This window comes from Melanerpes formicivorus, unplaced genomic scaffold (assembly GCF_026170545.1).
Source record: "Melanerpes formicivorus ecotype bairdi unplaced genomic scaffold, bMelFor1.0.p_v2 SCAF_56, whole genome shotgun sequence".
Taxonomy (NCBI): Eukaryota; Metazoa; Chordata; class Aves; order Piciformes; family Picidae; genus Melanerpes; species Melanerpes formicivorus.
Window position 1 is genome coordinate 1243233 of NW_027142408.1, and position 15872 is coordinate 1259104.

The window sequence follows — 15872 nt, forward strand, 5'->3', positions numbered from 1 at the left end:
GGAGGGGAACATCCTGAAAGCAGACAGATTAAGCATCCAGCAATCACTAAAAGTCAATAATTCCTATTTGGGTATCATTTTAATCTCCATTCTTTCTCAACAACACTGGTTTTAGAGTCTGCCCCTTTTCCACCCCACCCACCTCATTTTCCCCCTGTTTCCCCTCAAACCCAGAGCACCTGGGCTCTATTGGAGCCTCCTCCCACCCCAGGTGTGGCCACTTTGCCCTCCCCACCCACTCCCCTATTTAATCCCCACCAGGAAAGGCAGCAGCCCCAAGCTGAGCCCATCTGGGCTGGAGGATCCTCCTCTCATCTCTGGTGAGTGCCCCTGCTGCACCCTGGGTGATGGTGGTGGTGACAACAAAGGCCGGGGGGCCTGGTGGCCCCCCGGTTGTTAGGGCATTGATTGATGACTCCTCCAATGTCCTCCACGGGTGCTGGCTGGGGCTCCTTGCTGGGGCTGAGCTCCTCTGGGTGGTACCTTGGCTGGTTGAGGCTGTGGTGGGTTGAAATTTCCCCCTGACATTAACTTTGCCAGAGCAGCTCAGTCTGAAGCAAGTGGAAGCTGTTCAGAGTTATCTTCAGTTTTCCTTTTTACCCCCAGGAGTGACTTATTTATCTTTTTCTACTTCTCTGCTCAAAATCTTGAAGGCATAGCCTGGAAGCACCACAGAGGGTCTCACCCCTGGCTCTGGAATGGGTGCAAAAATGGTGGTGGTGGAGCAGGAGCTGTTTAGCAGGGTGGAGGATGGTGTTAAGAGGGAGCAGGAGCTGCCTTGGGAAGATGAAAGGGGGGTGGGGGGAGGCAGGAGGGTTAAGCTAGGTGACCTTTAGAGGCCATTTCTGCCTCTGGTGATTCTATGGTTCTATGACTCCATGCTCTCCTGGACCCATGGAAGATGGACAACATCCCAAATGCTGTGACCAGAGAAAGGAGTGAACAACTGAGACACACCAATCTCCAGAGGTCCCTTCCAACCCCCATCATTCACTGATGCTTTACTGCCTGGGCAGTCACCTGCTTGCTGCTGTATGGAGAGGACCTCCAGACATCACCTTTCTGAGACCTGCTAGAGAATAGACTCATAGAATAATAGAAAGGTAGAATTGTTTCAGTTGGAAGAGACCTCTAAAATCATTGAGTCCAACCATCAGCCTAAGACCATCGTGGCCCAAAGTGTCATGCCTACATGTCTCTTGAAAACCCCCAGCAACAGTGGGTGCTTGTTGTAAGGCTGGGTCCAGTTCTGGTATCCAAGTTCTGAAAGGGGATTGAGAAATGGAAATGGCTGCAGAGCTGTGATCAGAGGGTTCCTCACACAAGCACACTAAAAGCATTCCAGCTGCATTGGGAGTTGAGCACTGCCATTTAAAGGATCCAGGAAAGGGCAAACCCATTCCTCTTCCTGGGCAGCTCTTTAATTACTACTCTGAAGGCAAGGACTGTAAATAAGAGCCAGGAGAGCTGTAGTGGTGGGAGAGGTACCAGTGAGCCTTTGTCTTTATTTTCCTTTTCTCTCTTTTTGCTTTTAATGAGGATTTTGGAGAAGCTGAGGAATGGATGTAGCCAGGTCTTCACAGCCTCCCAACTCCCAAGAGGCAGGGCTGCTCTGGCCACCAGAGGAGCTGTCAGAGGATCTCCCTCTGCCCTGAGAAAGGGAAGAGGGGAGAGAAACCAAGGGGGTGGGAAAGAAAACCAGCTGGGGTGGAAAGAATAATCCCATGGAAGAGAGAGACAAATCAAGAGGCAACCCTGACAACAAAGACACCGTGAGCACCACCGGTGCTGGGAACAGGCACTGGGCAAGTCCCAGACTGGACTCAGCAGCAGAGGGGACTCAGGAACATGCAAATTGGGATGGAAGGCCTAAGGGACAGAGCCCCCGTGGGACATGGACTGGGTAAAAAGAGGCATAGCCTTGGTTGATACCTCAGCTCTCCCCTGGAGATGCCATCCGTGGGATGCAATCCCCTGCTGGCCAGCCGAGAGTCACCTGTCCTGACCGCTCCTCCCTGCTGGTGCCACCTCTGCCTTCCTGCTCCCCAAGAGCGCCTTGCTTCAGTGTGAGACATTGCCCATTGGGTCTGACTTCATGGTCTAGTCATTCAAAACCCCTTAGTGCAGTGTAAGAGCTCTTCAAAGAGATTTTTGTAACGAGTCTGCAGCTAAACCTTCACAAGCCTTCCTTCTCCTTCCCCAGGAGACAGCCGGGCAGGAAGGGCTGCAGTGAGTTACAACCACACCAGGAGATCCCTGCTGTACCTGACACTTCCTCGCAAGAGCTCAGGAGCCGTCCGAGGGCTGTGCTGTCTCTTCGGCAGCCTGGCTGCAGCTCCCCGTGTGGCAGGCACCCGGCGCTTGTGCTGCCGGCAGCGTTTCAGAGCTTGCTTAGGAAGCTGGGCAAGATCCACAGAGGGTGTCAGTCAAAGTTCTGTACTTCCTCCAACGTAGCTGTGGTCACAGAGGGCTCCTTGGAGTCATTGCCCGACTGGTACTGCTCCAGGGAGCTCTTGCATCAGGTGCCACTTCCATGAGCTGCAGACATGCCTGGCTCCTGCTGCCAGCATGGCACTTCCCTACCCTGCTGGAAAGAAGAGCTGAGCTGCTCTGAGCTCTGTGGGCCAGCCAAGCTGGCATCTCAGCCCTGCTTCAGGCTGGTTCCTGGGCCCGTCTTGCTTGCCTGAAGTCTCTGCTGGAGCCCTTGGTCCAGCCTGACCCATTCCTGTTCCACTACTGCTGTAGTGCCACGTCTGTGATCATGAAAAAGGCTTCTCTGAGAGGTGTAGCCAGCAGTGGGGAAATGCCCATGCTCAGGGCACTGAAGGGCAGAGGCCAGTGGCTGGGCTGTTCCTCCCCACCAGGAAGGGCAGCAGGCTGTGAGCACAGTGTGTGTCAGAAGGACTGACTCTCTGGAGGTGAAAGGGTGGTCACAGCTGATTAGAGTTACTGTCAGCCACATAGACACCAAAGACTTCTCTACAGCCATGGGAAGAGCCTGCATTTGAGCTCCCAGCAGCACCCAGTACAGCTCCCCTTTGCCCATCTCTTGGAGTGATGAGGGTGTGATGCTCCAGCCCCCCTCTGCCCAAGCCAGAGGCAATTGGATGTGGTGTGCAGCTGGGCTCTCATTGCCATGGAGCAGTGCAAATCACAAAAACCATCTCATGAGACACTGCCAAAAGCTCCTCTCAGCTCTTTCCCACAACTTCCAAGGTGTATTCTCTCTTTATTGTATCTCAGCCCTCTCCCTTGAAGGGCTTTTGCCCCTCAGCATCACAGTGCTCAGAGTTGCATCTCAGCAGCTCCTAGCCTAGCTGACCTCTTCTAGAGATGCCACAGGGAGCATTCAGTGTTGAAAGGGACTCTCCCCCCAGCACACTAATGCAGAAGCCACTTGCTGCAGGTACAAGAGTAGACCCAGAGGGCCTGCCTCTGCAAACCTGCAGTGAGCTGGGCAGTGTCAGCCTGCAGTGAGCTGGGCAGTCTTGCTTTCAGGTTTCTAGTGAATAGCAGTGTCACAGGTGACAATTTTGCTGTCCCACTGCCATCTAGTCATAAATTCCACTCAAAGCTTGACTCATCTTCCCTCATGGATCTCATCTCTCAGGTGACTGTCTCCCAGCAGTTACAGGTCTGAGCTTGTGGCCAGTTAGCATGCACAGTGTGGCAAGCAGCTGCACCTGGTGAAGGGCTGTGCCCTGCCCCTCTCTAGCTGCAGTGTCCCTCAGCAATGTGAACTCATGAACCAGGCCCGTGTCAGCAACCACCTAGAACAAGAGGATGCTGTTTCCAGCTGGCTCAGCCAGATCTGCCTCTGCTCCAGCAGCCTCCTTTCCCCTTGTCACTAGTGTGAGCTCTGCCACTTGGCTTTGCCTGTATTTGAGGTGCATGCTGCCAGCCTCTGCTTTCTCCAGAGCTGGTGAGAAAGGCCACTGCCATCTTGGGTCCTGACATGACTTTCAGATGTCCTTTTCTCCTTGCTTTCACACACTCCTGCCTGCTCAGGGTGGTTTGGAGCATGCAGAGTTTCCAGGTTTAGTTTGGTTTGAAATGCACTGGCATGGTACTGGACTCCACTCCCCACCCATTTGTCCAGGGTGCTGAAGGCTTCTTCACCCAGTAGCCTCTTCCACATCCATCCCAGACTTTCAGACCATGTTCAGTGGTGTCCTGGGCAGACAGAGCTCCTCATGGCAAGAGGACAGGGAGCTCATGGTTGCTGCAAATAGCAGGGGCCTCCCAACAATGAAATCATGTTCCTTGTTTCACCTCTGGACTCTGATGGAGGTGAGGAGGATGAGTTTGGCTGCAGCACATCCTGTGAATTGGATGAGCTCCTGGGGTGTGTATCCCCAGCCCTTCTCCTGCAGGTGCAGCCTGGTAGGCCATGGGACTGTGGCATGTGCTGTGTCAGGTTCATCACTGCTCTTGGCACCTGGGGATTGCCAAAGCCTGCAGGATTGTAAATCTTCAGACTGCTTTCAGCACTGGGAAGCAAGGTGAGATCTCACATCCTGCTGCTGAAACTGCCTCTAGTGAGCAAAGCAGGAGCCCTCTGCGGGTTCCCCTAAGGTCACAGGGGCAAGGTGACCCCTGGGTGAGAGCTGGTGGCAGGCAGCTGCTGCCTGCCCCTCTCTGGGCATGTACAAGGCAGCAGCAGCAGCCCCCTTGCCTGCTTTCCTAAGAAGCCCCTCAGCAGCACACAGTGTGTCAGGGCTTCTCTGGAAACATTTCTGCATGACTTCATGCCCCAGATGATTGCTTCATCTTCCCTCCCTCTGCATTTCAACTCCTGCTCCATCCTGCTTGCCAATTCTCCTCGGGCCTAGTTGAGCAGAGCAGGATTTTGCATGCTGCAGCATGGCACTCCCTCCCTTCCTCCCACCCCCCAGGACACCTCTCCCTTTCCCCAGCTCCCCCGGCAAGTGGTGGTGGTGGCATTTGGGCCACCATGCCCGTGATGGAGCAGCCGAGCTGGCAGCCATGCACAGAAGCACATGCACACGTGGCAGCCCTCTCCTGCTCTCTCCTGCTCACCTCTGGCAGCAGCTGCTCTCCTTAGTTTTCCTCCCAACCCTTTGCACAAGCCCAGAGGGAACGGATGACCACAGCTGGGGATGGCATGGCATGGATGTCCCTCAGGACACTACAGCTGCTGCAAGATGAAGAGAACCAGGACAAGGACTCAAGTGTTGACCACATAGTTTCAAGAGGACATTATTTGACAGTGCACACTGCCTGGTGTGGATCTGTCCAGGGCCAAGCAGCACTCTTCCTGCCAAGGCTCAGCCCTGGGCAGGAGAAAGTGAAATCAGTGAGGCCACCCTTTTTTTGGGGAATGGGAGGGAACCTCCCACTATGGACAGGAGCTGTGTTCCCAAGCCAGAAAGCAGAGCCAGGACTGTTTCATTTGCTAGTGGTGACACAGACCTGCCCAGCTTCCCACCCGAGCCCTGCCTCTGTGTCTGGCGTGGATGCAGTGCCCTGCACAGCTCTGCTCCTTCCCACTGCCAAGCTCCCTCCAAGCCATCTCTGCTGGAGGCTGGCACAGCGCTGGCCAGAGTTCACATCATCTGAGATGCCAAGTGGCATCCCAGGAAGTGGCACCCACTCCTCCTGATAACTGCTGCCAACCATCAGCCATTCTAAACTGAGACTGTGCCCTGAGCTCTGCCTCCAGCACAGGGCTGAGAGTTGCCACAGCAGTGGCAGGGGTTGGCCATTCCCTGGAGGCTGGAGCGCTCCCCCCAGGCACTGCACGCAGCTTTGGCACCTTTGCCTTCAGAAGTCTTCTTGCTGCTGCTCCATCTTGGCATGAGATGTGGCCCTGCCCACCCCTGTGAGGACCCACCACAGCCCTGCCCTGTTAGGAGCCATTTAAAAGCAGTCCCCATCTGCAGAGCAGAGCTGCCTGCCTCTGGGGTTCTGTGCTGGAAATGACCAGGCTGGCTCCCAGGACCAGGAAGTGCCAGCTGGAGGCTTTCTTTGCTGGCAAGGGATGAACTGAAATTCTCCCTGGCCACTCTTTGCACAGTTGGAGTTGTTTTAGTGTCTCTTTCCTCTCTCTGCTCCCATATTTTGTGAAACTAATGGGGAGTTTATGATGAGTGACATCTGATGGAGCCAGGCTGTGGCTTCACAGCTCGGCAGGGCAGGGCAGGCAGGTGGCCAGGCAGGCACTGGTCCCAGCTGGGTTACTGATGGCAGTGTGAGGGCATCCTCTGCTTGTCCTCCAGCTGGGTTTCTGTGCATATGGGTGGAGGAATAATTGAAGAGACCTCAAAGGCATGCAAGTGAGAGAGCCAGAGGAACTGACTACCACAGCTTCCTATGAGCTAGGAGGAGGTGACAGGCAAGGGAAATTTACTTTCCTACCATGCTGATAATCTCATGCACAGCAGAAAAGGGCCTGCTGCCTCCAGAGGCTGTGCTTCCAAACAGGCCCTCATCCAGCCCTGGTGCAAGAGGTGACAGCTTTAATCTCTCTGGGAAAGGTAAAGCCACAGAGGTTAACCAAGGGTTAACCTCTGCAGCATCAAGGCACAACACAGCAGTTACAAGATGCAGGTTTATGGGACTGTTGCTGCTTGCAGGCAATAGCCAGGGTTTGGCAACCAAGGGAGAGCACAGACAGTGACACAACCTGTGGCTGGTAGGTACAAGAAGAGGTGACTTAGTCCTCAGCAGCTTCCTGCCTGCTTGTTCTGGGGCTGTGGCTGTGCCCAAAGCTCTGCAGTCTGCAGGTTTCTTAGTCCAGAGAAATCAAACAGCTAGCACGAGTGAGGGGAAAAGTGAAGGCTAGCAAAGCACTTTTGAGGAGTCCATTGCTCAGAGATCACAAGCACCATGCAGAAGAACCTCTGTCAGCTTCACATGTGCTGGCTGAAGACCTGGCAGGCCTGTGGTGCATCTATGTGCCACTCTCCCTGAGCCCATCAGGCTGCCCCAGCCAGAGCAAGCATCTCTGTCAGCTATTAGCCAGCCACTTTAGTCCAGGGTGGGAAGGGGCCAGTCATTGCCAGCAGGTAGGTTCCCAGGACCAAAACTGAAGAGAGACCAAGAAATGTTTGTGCAAAGCCCATTAAAATGTGTCCATCCTCTCTCTGTGAGGGCTGAAAAGCTCCAGTGCCACCTGTCACAGTACCAGTAGGTGCCCAGAGCTCCCTGCATTAGGCTAAACCAGGAACTGATCTTGGCACAGCCTGCTGAGAAACAAGTCAAAACACTTTAGGATGTACTCACAGCCAACCTCTAATCACAGAGTCTAGTAATCATCAGCTGATGAGATCTGAAATGAGGATCAGGCAACAGCTTAAGCAAGTGAGAGCACTGCAGTAGAGATCTGGACTCCACGCAGGGGGGTTCATTATTGCAAGAATGAAATGGAAGCTCCTTGTGCTGGCTGTGTTCAGAGTGGAGCTGGAGGGGCTGGTGCTCCACAGAGGGCAGTGATCCTGCACAGCAAGGCACAAAGGATCCACTTTTAGTCTGAGCCAAGACTGCTTAGAGAGCTGGGCCTTTGTGCCTGGGCTGCATTCAGCTGCTGCTGCCTGCACTGTGGGGCACAGCCACAGGAACCTTCTGCCAGCAGTCCCTGCTCATGCACTTGCACGTTTAGAAGGCACTGAAGCAAAACCACACTCGAGTCACAGCTGAACACACTTGATGGGGGAGACACTGATGTGTTCACTATATTTAGATCAGCCTGGATCACCTGAAAGAGAATAAGCAGGCGAAAGAGCAAGGAGAGGAGGCATTTTCCTTCACAAGGCTGCTAAAGAGTAGTCAGAGGGAAAGAAAAGGGCAAAGAAAATGTTAATGCTTAGCTTGCATCTGTGGCTGCCACACAGCAGATATGTTCTTAAGCAAGATTGTGATTACTGAGAGCAGATGAGGAGGAGTTAAGAAACTGGGAGATAAGATCAGGGGTAGTTAATAAAAAGCCTGGGATCTATAAAAGCAGCAAAAGGGAAAGGCCATATGCAGGCATGCTGGAGGAAATGGGAAAGACATTAGAGAGGCTTTAGCAAACCTTTGCAGAGGTTCAAGAGAAATCCCTTGGGACTGGAAAATGGAACACCCCCCAAGTTCTGGGGCAAGCAGCCTGAGGGCAAACCGAGGCTGCATCCAGTCACTTTGAAACTGATTGCTGCAAAGTCATAAAGGATCTGACTGGAGAAATGCTTAGGAGGGCAGGAGAGCAGCTTCATTGCTTGAACTGACTGAGGCTTGTTACTGGCAGAGCAGAACAAAGCCCTGGTCCCTGGTGAGAGGTTCTGCAACAGTGCTTGGCTTGAAACTCATGATGAAAGAGAGAAACCCAGAGATACCTGGGCAGAAGCCAGGTAGCACATGCCAGAGGAGAAAAACTCTCTAAGACCTTTCATGGCAGCTGCCCTTCCAGCTCCCAGCCCTGGACAAACTCCATGGCAAAGCCAAGGGCTTTGGTGAGGGTTTGGCACAGCAGCTGTGAGCTGTGTTACAATCAGTGCATGTGGCCATGCATGGCCAGCCCTGTGGCACAGGCAGGGCACCAAACTGGCATTCCCTGTGTGGGAGTCCCAGGATCACAGGCCCACAGGATGTTAGGGGTTGGAAGGGGCCTCTAAAGATCATCCAATCCAACCCCTCTGCCAGATCAGAACCATAGAATCCAGCACAGGTCACACAGGAACACATCCAGATGGGTCTTGAAAGTCTCCAGAGAAGGAGACTCCACAACCTCTCTGGGCAGCCTGCTCCAGCGCTCTGTGACCTTCACAGTCAAGAAGTTCCTCCTCATGTTGAGGTGGAACCTCTGTGCTGGAGTTTATATCCATTGTCCTTGTCCTGTCACAGGGTGCAATGGAAAAGAGCCAAATGCGGAGGCAAAGCCCCGTGATCTTTGCCTGGATGACAACAGGGATGAGGCAAAGGAAATAACAAGAGTCACCCAACGGCAGTATCACAACCAGGACTGCAGCAACAGGCCTGCACTGCTTTAACTAAAGTAGATGTGGCTTGTTAGCCACTTTAAAGCAAAGCCAGAAAACTCTGATTGCAGAAATATACCAAGATGAAGACAAAGGTAACATGGACATGAAAACCTAGAACAGAACAGGAGTTTTTCCTGAGGTCTGGTATTGGTGAAACATTTAGCTAGGGACATTGCTTTGTCATTTCTGCCTCAAGTCCCCACTAGGGTCAGCGTGCAGCAAGTGGCACAAAGCTGATGTCTCTCCAGCTTCTCCTGTCCTGTTCTCTGTGGCCTGTGCAGTGGTTTGGTTGCTTGGGGTTTCTTTCTTGTGGAGTTTTATTTCCTCTCAAAGAAAGAGCTGCTGCTCCCATTGCTGCTGTAATGCTTTGTAGCTTCTGCTGCCTGTGCTGACCTTTCAAAAGCAGCTAACTGGAGGACGAAATCCAATCAATTCACTCTTGTTAGGCAGCAGCATCATAGCAAAGAGGAAGTGTGGCAGCCTGCTCTGTGTGCCTGCCTGCTCTGCGTGGCAGCCTGCTCTGCGTGGCAGCCTGCTCTGTGTGCCTGCCTGCTCTGCGTGGCAGCCTGCTCTGCGTGGCAGCCTGCTCTGTGTGCCTGCCTGCTCTGTGTGCCTGCCTGCTCTGTGTGGCAGCCTGCTCTGTGTGGCAGCCTGCTCTGTGTGGCAGCCTGCTCTGTGTGCCTGCCTGCTCTGTGTGGCAGCCTGCTCTGTGTGGCAGCCTGCTCTGTGTGGCAGCCTGCTCTGTGTGGCAGCCTGCTCTGTGTGCCTGCCTGCTCTGTGTGGCAGCCTGCTCTGCGTGGCAGCCTGCTCTGTGTGCCTGCCTGCTCTGTGTGCCTGCCTGCTCTGCGTGGCAGCCTGCTCTGCGTGGCAGCCTGCTCTGTGTGCCTGCCTGCTCTGTGTGCCTGCCTGCTCTGTGTGGCAGCCTGCTCTGTGTGGCAGCCTGCTCTGTGTGCCTGCCTGCTCTGCGTGGCAGCCTGCTCTGTGTGCCCTGCTCACGCTGTGCCTGCTGCTGGCAGGCTCCCTGCAGGCTGCTCAGGCCATGCCCTGCTGCAAGCTCTAACCCAAAGCACATCAGGCAGGAAAGGCAGCACGAGGGCTATGAAGAGGGACTGTCAGGAGGTGCCACATCTCTGTTTGCTTTTAAAAGACCAGGAAAGGGGGGGGTGGGGGGAGGGGCAGGAGTGTGCACCTTGCAGGGATATGTGGCAATGGCCTTGCCCAAAGTCACCTTTCTCCTTAGCAAGAGCGTCCTCAGGCTGGCAGGGCAGCAATGCAGCCATGGAGAACATTGGGCAGCACAGCCAGGACCACAGCCTGCTGAATCTGTGGGCATCAGAGCTGTAGAAGCCCAAGCAAGGAGCTGCAGCAGGGGCTGAGCCCCAAATGCTGCCAGCTCAGGGGCCCCACTCTCAGATTTCACTCTCAGTAGGAAAGAGCTTACCTGAAAAAACCTCAGTGACCTAGAAACTGCTAAAACTCAAACTGCCAAAGTGGTTTGCAATATGAGGAGAAAGGGGGACAGCAGCAGTGGGAGTCTGGGTCCAGTGGACAGCAGCAGTGGGAGGCTGGATCCAGTGGACAGCAGCAGTGGGTGTCTGGATCCAGTGGACAGCAGCAGTGGGAGGCTGGATCCAGTGAGCCAGGGGTCTGTGGAGTGAGGCAGATGCTCACAGGAGTGGACTGCCAGGGACCTGGGGAGTGCTGTGTTTCATGAGGCTTGGAGAAGTGCAGCCAGCATAGCTGCAGCTGCAGCAGAGGGGTAGCAGGACAGGCAATGAGAGGACCCCTAAAACTCACATCACAGCCTGCAGACAGAAGTGAACCATCACAGGCATCAGCCTCAGTGAGGTGGGTGTGATGTGTAGGCAGTGAGGCTGAAACCCACACCCAGGAATGAGCATGAAGGACAACTTCCAGTAGCAGAAACTGCTGTGAGGGTGGAAGGTGAGGCAGCTGGCAGGCGAATGGGAGGCAGGATGACCATCCCTGCTTGGGTTCATACCTTTGGCATCTGGAGAGCTCTGAAGATGCAGGAGGAAGGGTGGCTCTGTCAAGAGGCTGAAACTGTAGTGGGTCCCTGCTGGCCTTCAGCTGTGACCCAAAGCAAGCCCAGCATCTCTGGGCAGGCACTGAGGAGGAACAGGTTTCTGACATGCAGTTGGTCCCTGGCTGTCAGCCACCTTTCCCTGTAGGGCCACACTAGAAGTGGCTGGCACTGCATTGCTGCCAAGCAATTCTTCAAAGCAGGAGGCATCATGGGGCAAGAGTTACTCCAGGTGGTGCCAACACCAGGTCTGAGCACTCCCCATGTACCTGTACCACTCTGGGGAAGGGCCCTGTCCATATCCTTGCCCAGTGTGAGAATCCCCAGGAGCACTTTGCTGGCAGCAGTGAGCTGGGGTGGCTGTAGAGCCCTCTCCTGCTCAGCTCTTTGGCAAGCCCTAGTTGTTGTCAGGTCGCTGCCAGGGCAGGTGCCTCTGCCATGCTCTCCAAGCCCACATGGCCTAGGCACCCACCAAGGAGCTCTTTCTGCTGGATTCTGGTGAGGGTTGGTCTCTTCTCCCAGGCAATGAGCAACAGAACAAGAGGACACAGTCTCAAGCTGTGCCAGGGGAGGTTTAGGCTGGATGGTAGGAAGAAATTCTTCCCAGCAAGAGAGATTTGCCATTGGAATGTGCTGCCCAGGGAGGTGGTGGAGTCACCATCCCTGGAGGTGTTTAAAATGAGCCTGGATGAGGCACTAGGTGCCATGGTTTGGTTGATTAGATGGTGTTGGGTGGTAGGTTGGACTCGGTGATCTCGAGGGTCTATTTCAACCTGGTTAATTCTGTATCCTGTGATCCTCAGCCAGCTTGGGGCTGCCCAGAGCAGGATCACAGCCTGAAGCTGCAAACAGCACTCCTTGGGCAGCCTTCATCCTCCACAGCACAGAAGATGGAGATGCTCACTTGTGGCCAAGGCACAGCTACCAGGCAGAGCGCCGGCGGGGGCCTGGCCTCGCCTTGGAGCTGGAAACGCCAAGAGAAGGAGGCATTAGCACTTAATAAAAGAGGCTGAAGCATGGTCGTTAAAACACTTGGAAACTGCAGAGTTTGGCTCCATAGCACAAAGCCAGCATGTGAGAACCTGCCCAGGCTTGCCTGCCTCCCCAGCACTGCTCACCAAAAACACATCCCCCGGTGCCAGCATGGCTGCAATGTGCCCTGCAAAGGCAGCTGAAGCACCAGCCCAGAGCTCAGGGGCGGCAGTGGCTGTCACACAGGGCAGCACACACAGATGGCATCTCTTCCCCTGCACCCTCAGCTCGTTTCAGGGGCTGATGGCTCTGGCACCTCCCTGCTCAACCAGCCTCTGGATGGCCAGGGGGCTGCAGGCTCTTGCTCCCAGAGCAGCAGCGCTGGACACCAGGTGTGGCAGGTTTAGGCTGTGCCTAGAAAATTTTCCACAGATCTTGAACAGATCTTCTCCCAGGCACCAGAACAAGAGGACACAGTCTCAAGTTGTGCCGGGGAGGTTTAGGCTGGGGGTGAGGAGAAAGTTCTTCACAGAAAGAGTAATTGGCCACTGGAATGGGCTGCCCAGGGAGGTGGTGGAGTTGCCATCACTGGAGGTGTTCAAGAAAGGATTGGATGTGGCACTTGGAGCCATGGTTTAGTTAGTCATGAGGTGTTAGGTATTAGGTAATAGGTTGGACTAGAGAGGAGAGTTTCGGAGAGGAGAGGTTCGGAGAGGAGAGGTTCGGAGAGGTTCGGAGAGGAGAGGTTCGGAGAGGAGAGGAGAGGAGAGGTTCGGAGAGGTTCGGAGAGGAGAGGTTCGGAGAGGAGAGGTTCGGAGAGGAGAGGAGAGGTTCGGAGAGGAGAGGAGAGGTTCGGAGAGGAGAGGTTCGGAGAGGAGAGGTTCGGAGAGGAGAGGAGAGGTTCGGAGAGGAGAGGTTCGGAGAGGAGAGGTTCGGAGAGGAGAGGTTCGGAGAGGAGAGGAGAGGAGAGGTTCGGAGAGGAGAGGTTCGGAGAGGAGAGGTTCGGAGAGGAGAGGAGAGGAGAGGAGAGGAGAGGAGAGGAGAGGAGAGGAGAGGAGAGGAGAGGAGAGGAGAGGAGAGGAGAGGAGAGGAGAGGAGAGGAGAGGAGAGGAGAGGAGAGGTTCGGAGAGGAGAGGTTCGGAGAGGAGAGGTTCGGAGAGGAGAGGTTCGGAGAGGAGAGGAGAGGAGAGGAGAGGAGAGGTTCGGAGAGGTTCGGAGAGGAGAGGAGAGGAGAGGAGAGGAGAGGTTCGGAGAGGAGAGGAGAGGAGAGGAGAGGTTCGGAGAGGAGAGGTTCGGAGAGGAGAGGAGAGGAGAGGAGAGGAGAGGAGAGGAGAGGAGAGGAGAGGAGAGGAGAGGAGAGGAGAGGAGAGGAGAGGAGAGGAGAGGAGAGGAGAGGAGAGGAGAGGAGAGGAGAGGAGAGGAGAGGAGAGGAGAGGAGAGGAGAGGAGAGGAGAGGAGAGGAGAGGAGAGGAGAGGAGAGGAGAGGAGAGGAGAGGAGAGGAGAGGAGAGGAGAGGAGAGGAGAGGAGAGGAGAGGAGAGGAGAGGAGAGGAGAGGAGAGGAGGCGGCGAGGCGAGGCTCTGGCCAGCCTGATCTAGTGTGGGGTGTCCCTGCCCATGGCAGGGGGGTTGGAACTAGATGATCCTTGTGGTCCCTTCCAACCCTGACTGATACTATGATAGAATAGAATAGAATACAATAGACTACAATACAATTAACCAGGATGGAAAAGACCTTTGAGGTCATCAAGTCCAACCTATCACCCAACACTATCATGATCTCTGAGGTCTTTTCCAACCTGATTGATTCTATGATTCTATGAACAGAGAGTAGTAGAATGTAAACAAATCACTCTTGGGTGTGAAAAGGAAAATAGTGATAAGGTCTAAATCATCCCAGTGGGCAGATAACAAACATAAAAAGTTGGATCTGTAAACTAACTTTGTCTTTGGGGCTTCCTGGCTCTGGCAGATACTATCTTGTGTTTCCTGCTGGCTTTGCTGACATTGAATGTGTTCTTGTCATGGTTAAGTAACTAACAGCAGCTCTCTGCTCTGTCTCTTGTCCCATGTACAAGGGGGAGGGAAGGGAGCAGGGAGTGGGGAAGCTGTTAGCAGCCCCCTGCTTGCCCAGGGGAGGTTGTTGTGTTGTTTATAAATTGCACACATATGTAAACATTGTGTATGTTGTACATCCTCATCACATTCAGGGAGCAGTACAGCTCCCCTGTGATCCAGGAGGAAGCACTTAGAGACCTGCTCAGCCACTTGGGTCCCCACAAGTCCATGGGACTGGATGGGATCCATCCTAGGGTGCTGAGAGAGCTGGCAGATGAGCTCACTGAACTGCTCTCCATCCTTTTTCAGCAGTCCTGGCTCACTGGAGAGGTCCCAGGTGACTGCAAGCTGGTCAATGTGATGCCCATCCACAAGAAGGGCTGGAAGGAGGAGCCAGGGAATTCCAGGCCTGCCATCCTGGCCTCAGTGCCAGGCAAGATTATGGAACAGGTCATCTTGAGTGCAATCACACTTTGGTCTTCCCCAGCCTGGTTAATTCTGCATTTAATTTCTAGAGTGTGCAGCTTCATTTGCTTTCTAGCTGAGCTGCTCTGGCAATTTTATGCTGGGGGGTGGGGGGGGGGTGTGGATAGTTTCAACTCACCACACCAGGGTACCCAGCAGCCTGCCTGTGTCTGGAGCAAGGGAAACCCAGCCCTGCATTTGACCTCACTCTTCTATTTGCTCACCAGACTCCTTGGGTCAGGTCTCCCCCTGACAGGCAGGATGGACTATTTGCATAGCTGCGAGTGGTTTCTATCTGATGGAGTGGAGTGGCTTGAGCCCCAGCTGGATTGTGTGTCAAGAGGATGTTTGAGTTTCACATCCATGGTGCTCTCCACAGCCTCTGTGTTTGTTACACAGCTCCCCAGCGCTCTGCAACGTCTGCCAGCTCAGGGACTGAGGCCTGGACCTCAAGCATCCTACGATCTTGGCTGCTGTGGCCATGCCTACAAGCGGCACCCTGAGGACGGGCTGTGGTCCAGTAAAGGATGCTCACCTTCCACCTCAGCCATGGGGTGGTGTGAGCTTTGGTGCTGCTACAGGCTCTGATTCATCAACAGCTGAAGCCATCTTTGGTTTGGTATTTAGTTCTGGGGTAACAATTAAAAGATGCTCAGTACCAGCTTGGGATTCTTTGCCTAATCCTTGTACCTCCCACCCCAGCATTGCCCTGGGATGCAGAGCCTTTGGATAACCTTCCACTGTCAGACCTGGGATTATCCCACACAACATCCTGCTTATCCTTCTTCCTTCCAAGCACAATGACCACCCTGGTACTGAGTTTTGCACCTACTGTAGCTTCTATGAGCACAAGATGTTGGACTTGGTGGCCTTCAGACTTGGTGGCCTTTGTCCTTCTCCCTAGATGAGCTCTCAGAGTTTTCAGGTGCAATGGAAGGAGCCCTGTGGGGTTTTTGATGGCAATGCTTGCTTTACCAAGGGAGGCCACAAGTTCCTTTGCTTTTTTCTAGGCTGTATTACGAGCACACAACAACACAGCCCTTCTTCAGTGGCAGATTGCTGTTCCCAGACATGCTTCCTTAGGGAGCTTGCTGCAGAAGATTTGAGCTACTTGTCCCCCATGCTGCAAAATCCCAAGGCAGGGCTTGGAGGAGGCACAGGACAAGTTCAGAACAGTCAGGCTGTGCAGTGGGCACTGGGAGCCATGCAACTCCCTATGTAAGGAAGACACAAAGGAAAGGATTTTCAGCCTTCCCACCAATGCTCTCATCACTTCTGCTTGAAGAGCACATCAGTGCTGGGCAGCCAGCAGCTTGCTTAGTTCAGGTGACTGAACCCAAAATCTCTGTGGAGGAGG

The 15872-nt window shown here is 54.2% G+C and overlaps 1 long non-coding RNA gene across 1 annotated transcript; it reads left to right on the forward strand.

The window, feature by feature from the left end:
* Positions 1 to 285: 285 nt before the first annotated feature.
* LOC137452610 (uncharacterized) lies at positions 286 to 15161 on the forward strand. The gene is made up of 3 exons (XR_010990118.1): positions 286 to 320; positions 8842 to 9070; positions 14743 to 15161. It is a non-coding gene; the product is annotated as an uncharacterized lncRNA (long non-coding RNA).
* The last annotated feature ends 711 nt before the right edge of the window (positions 15162 to 15872 follow it).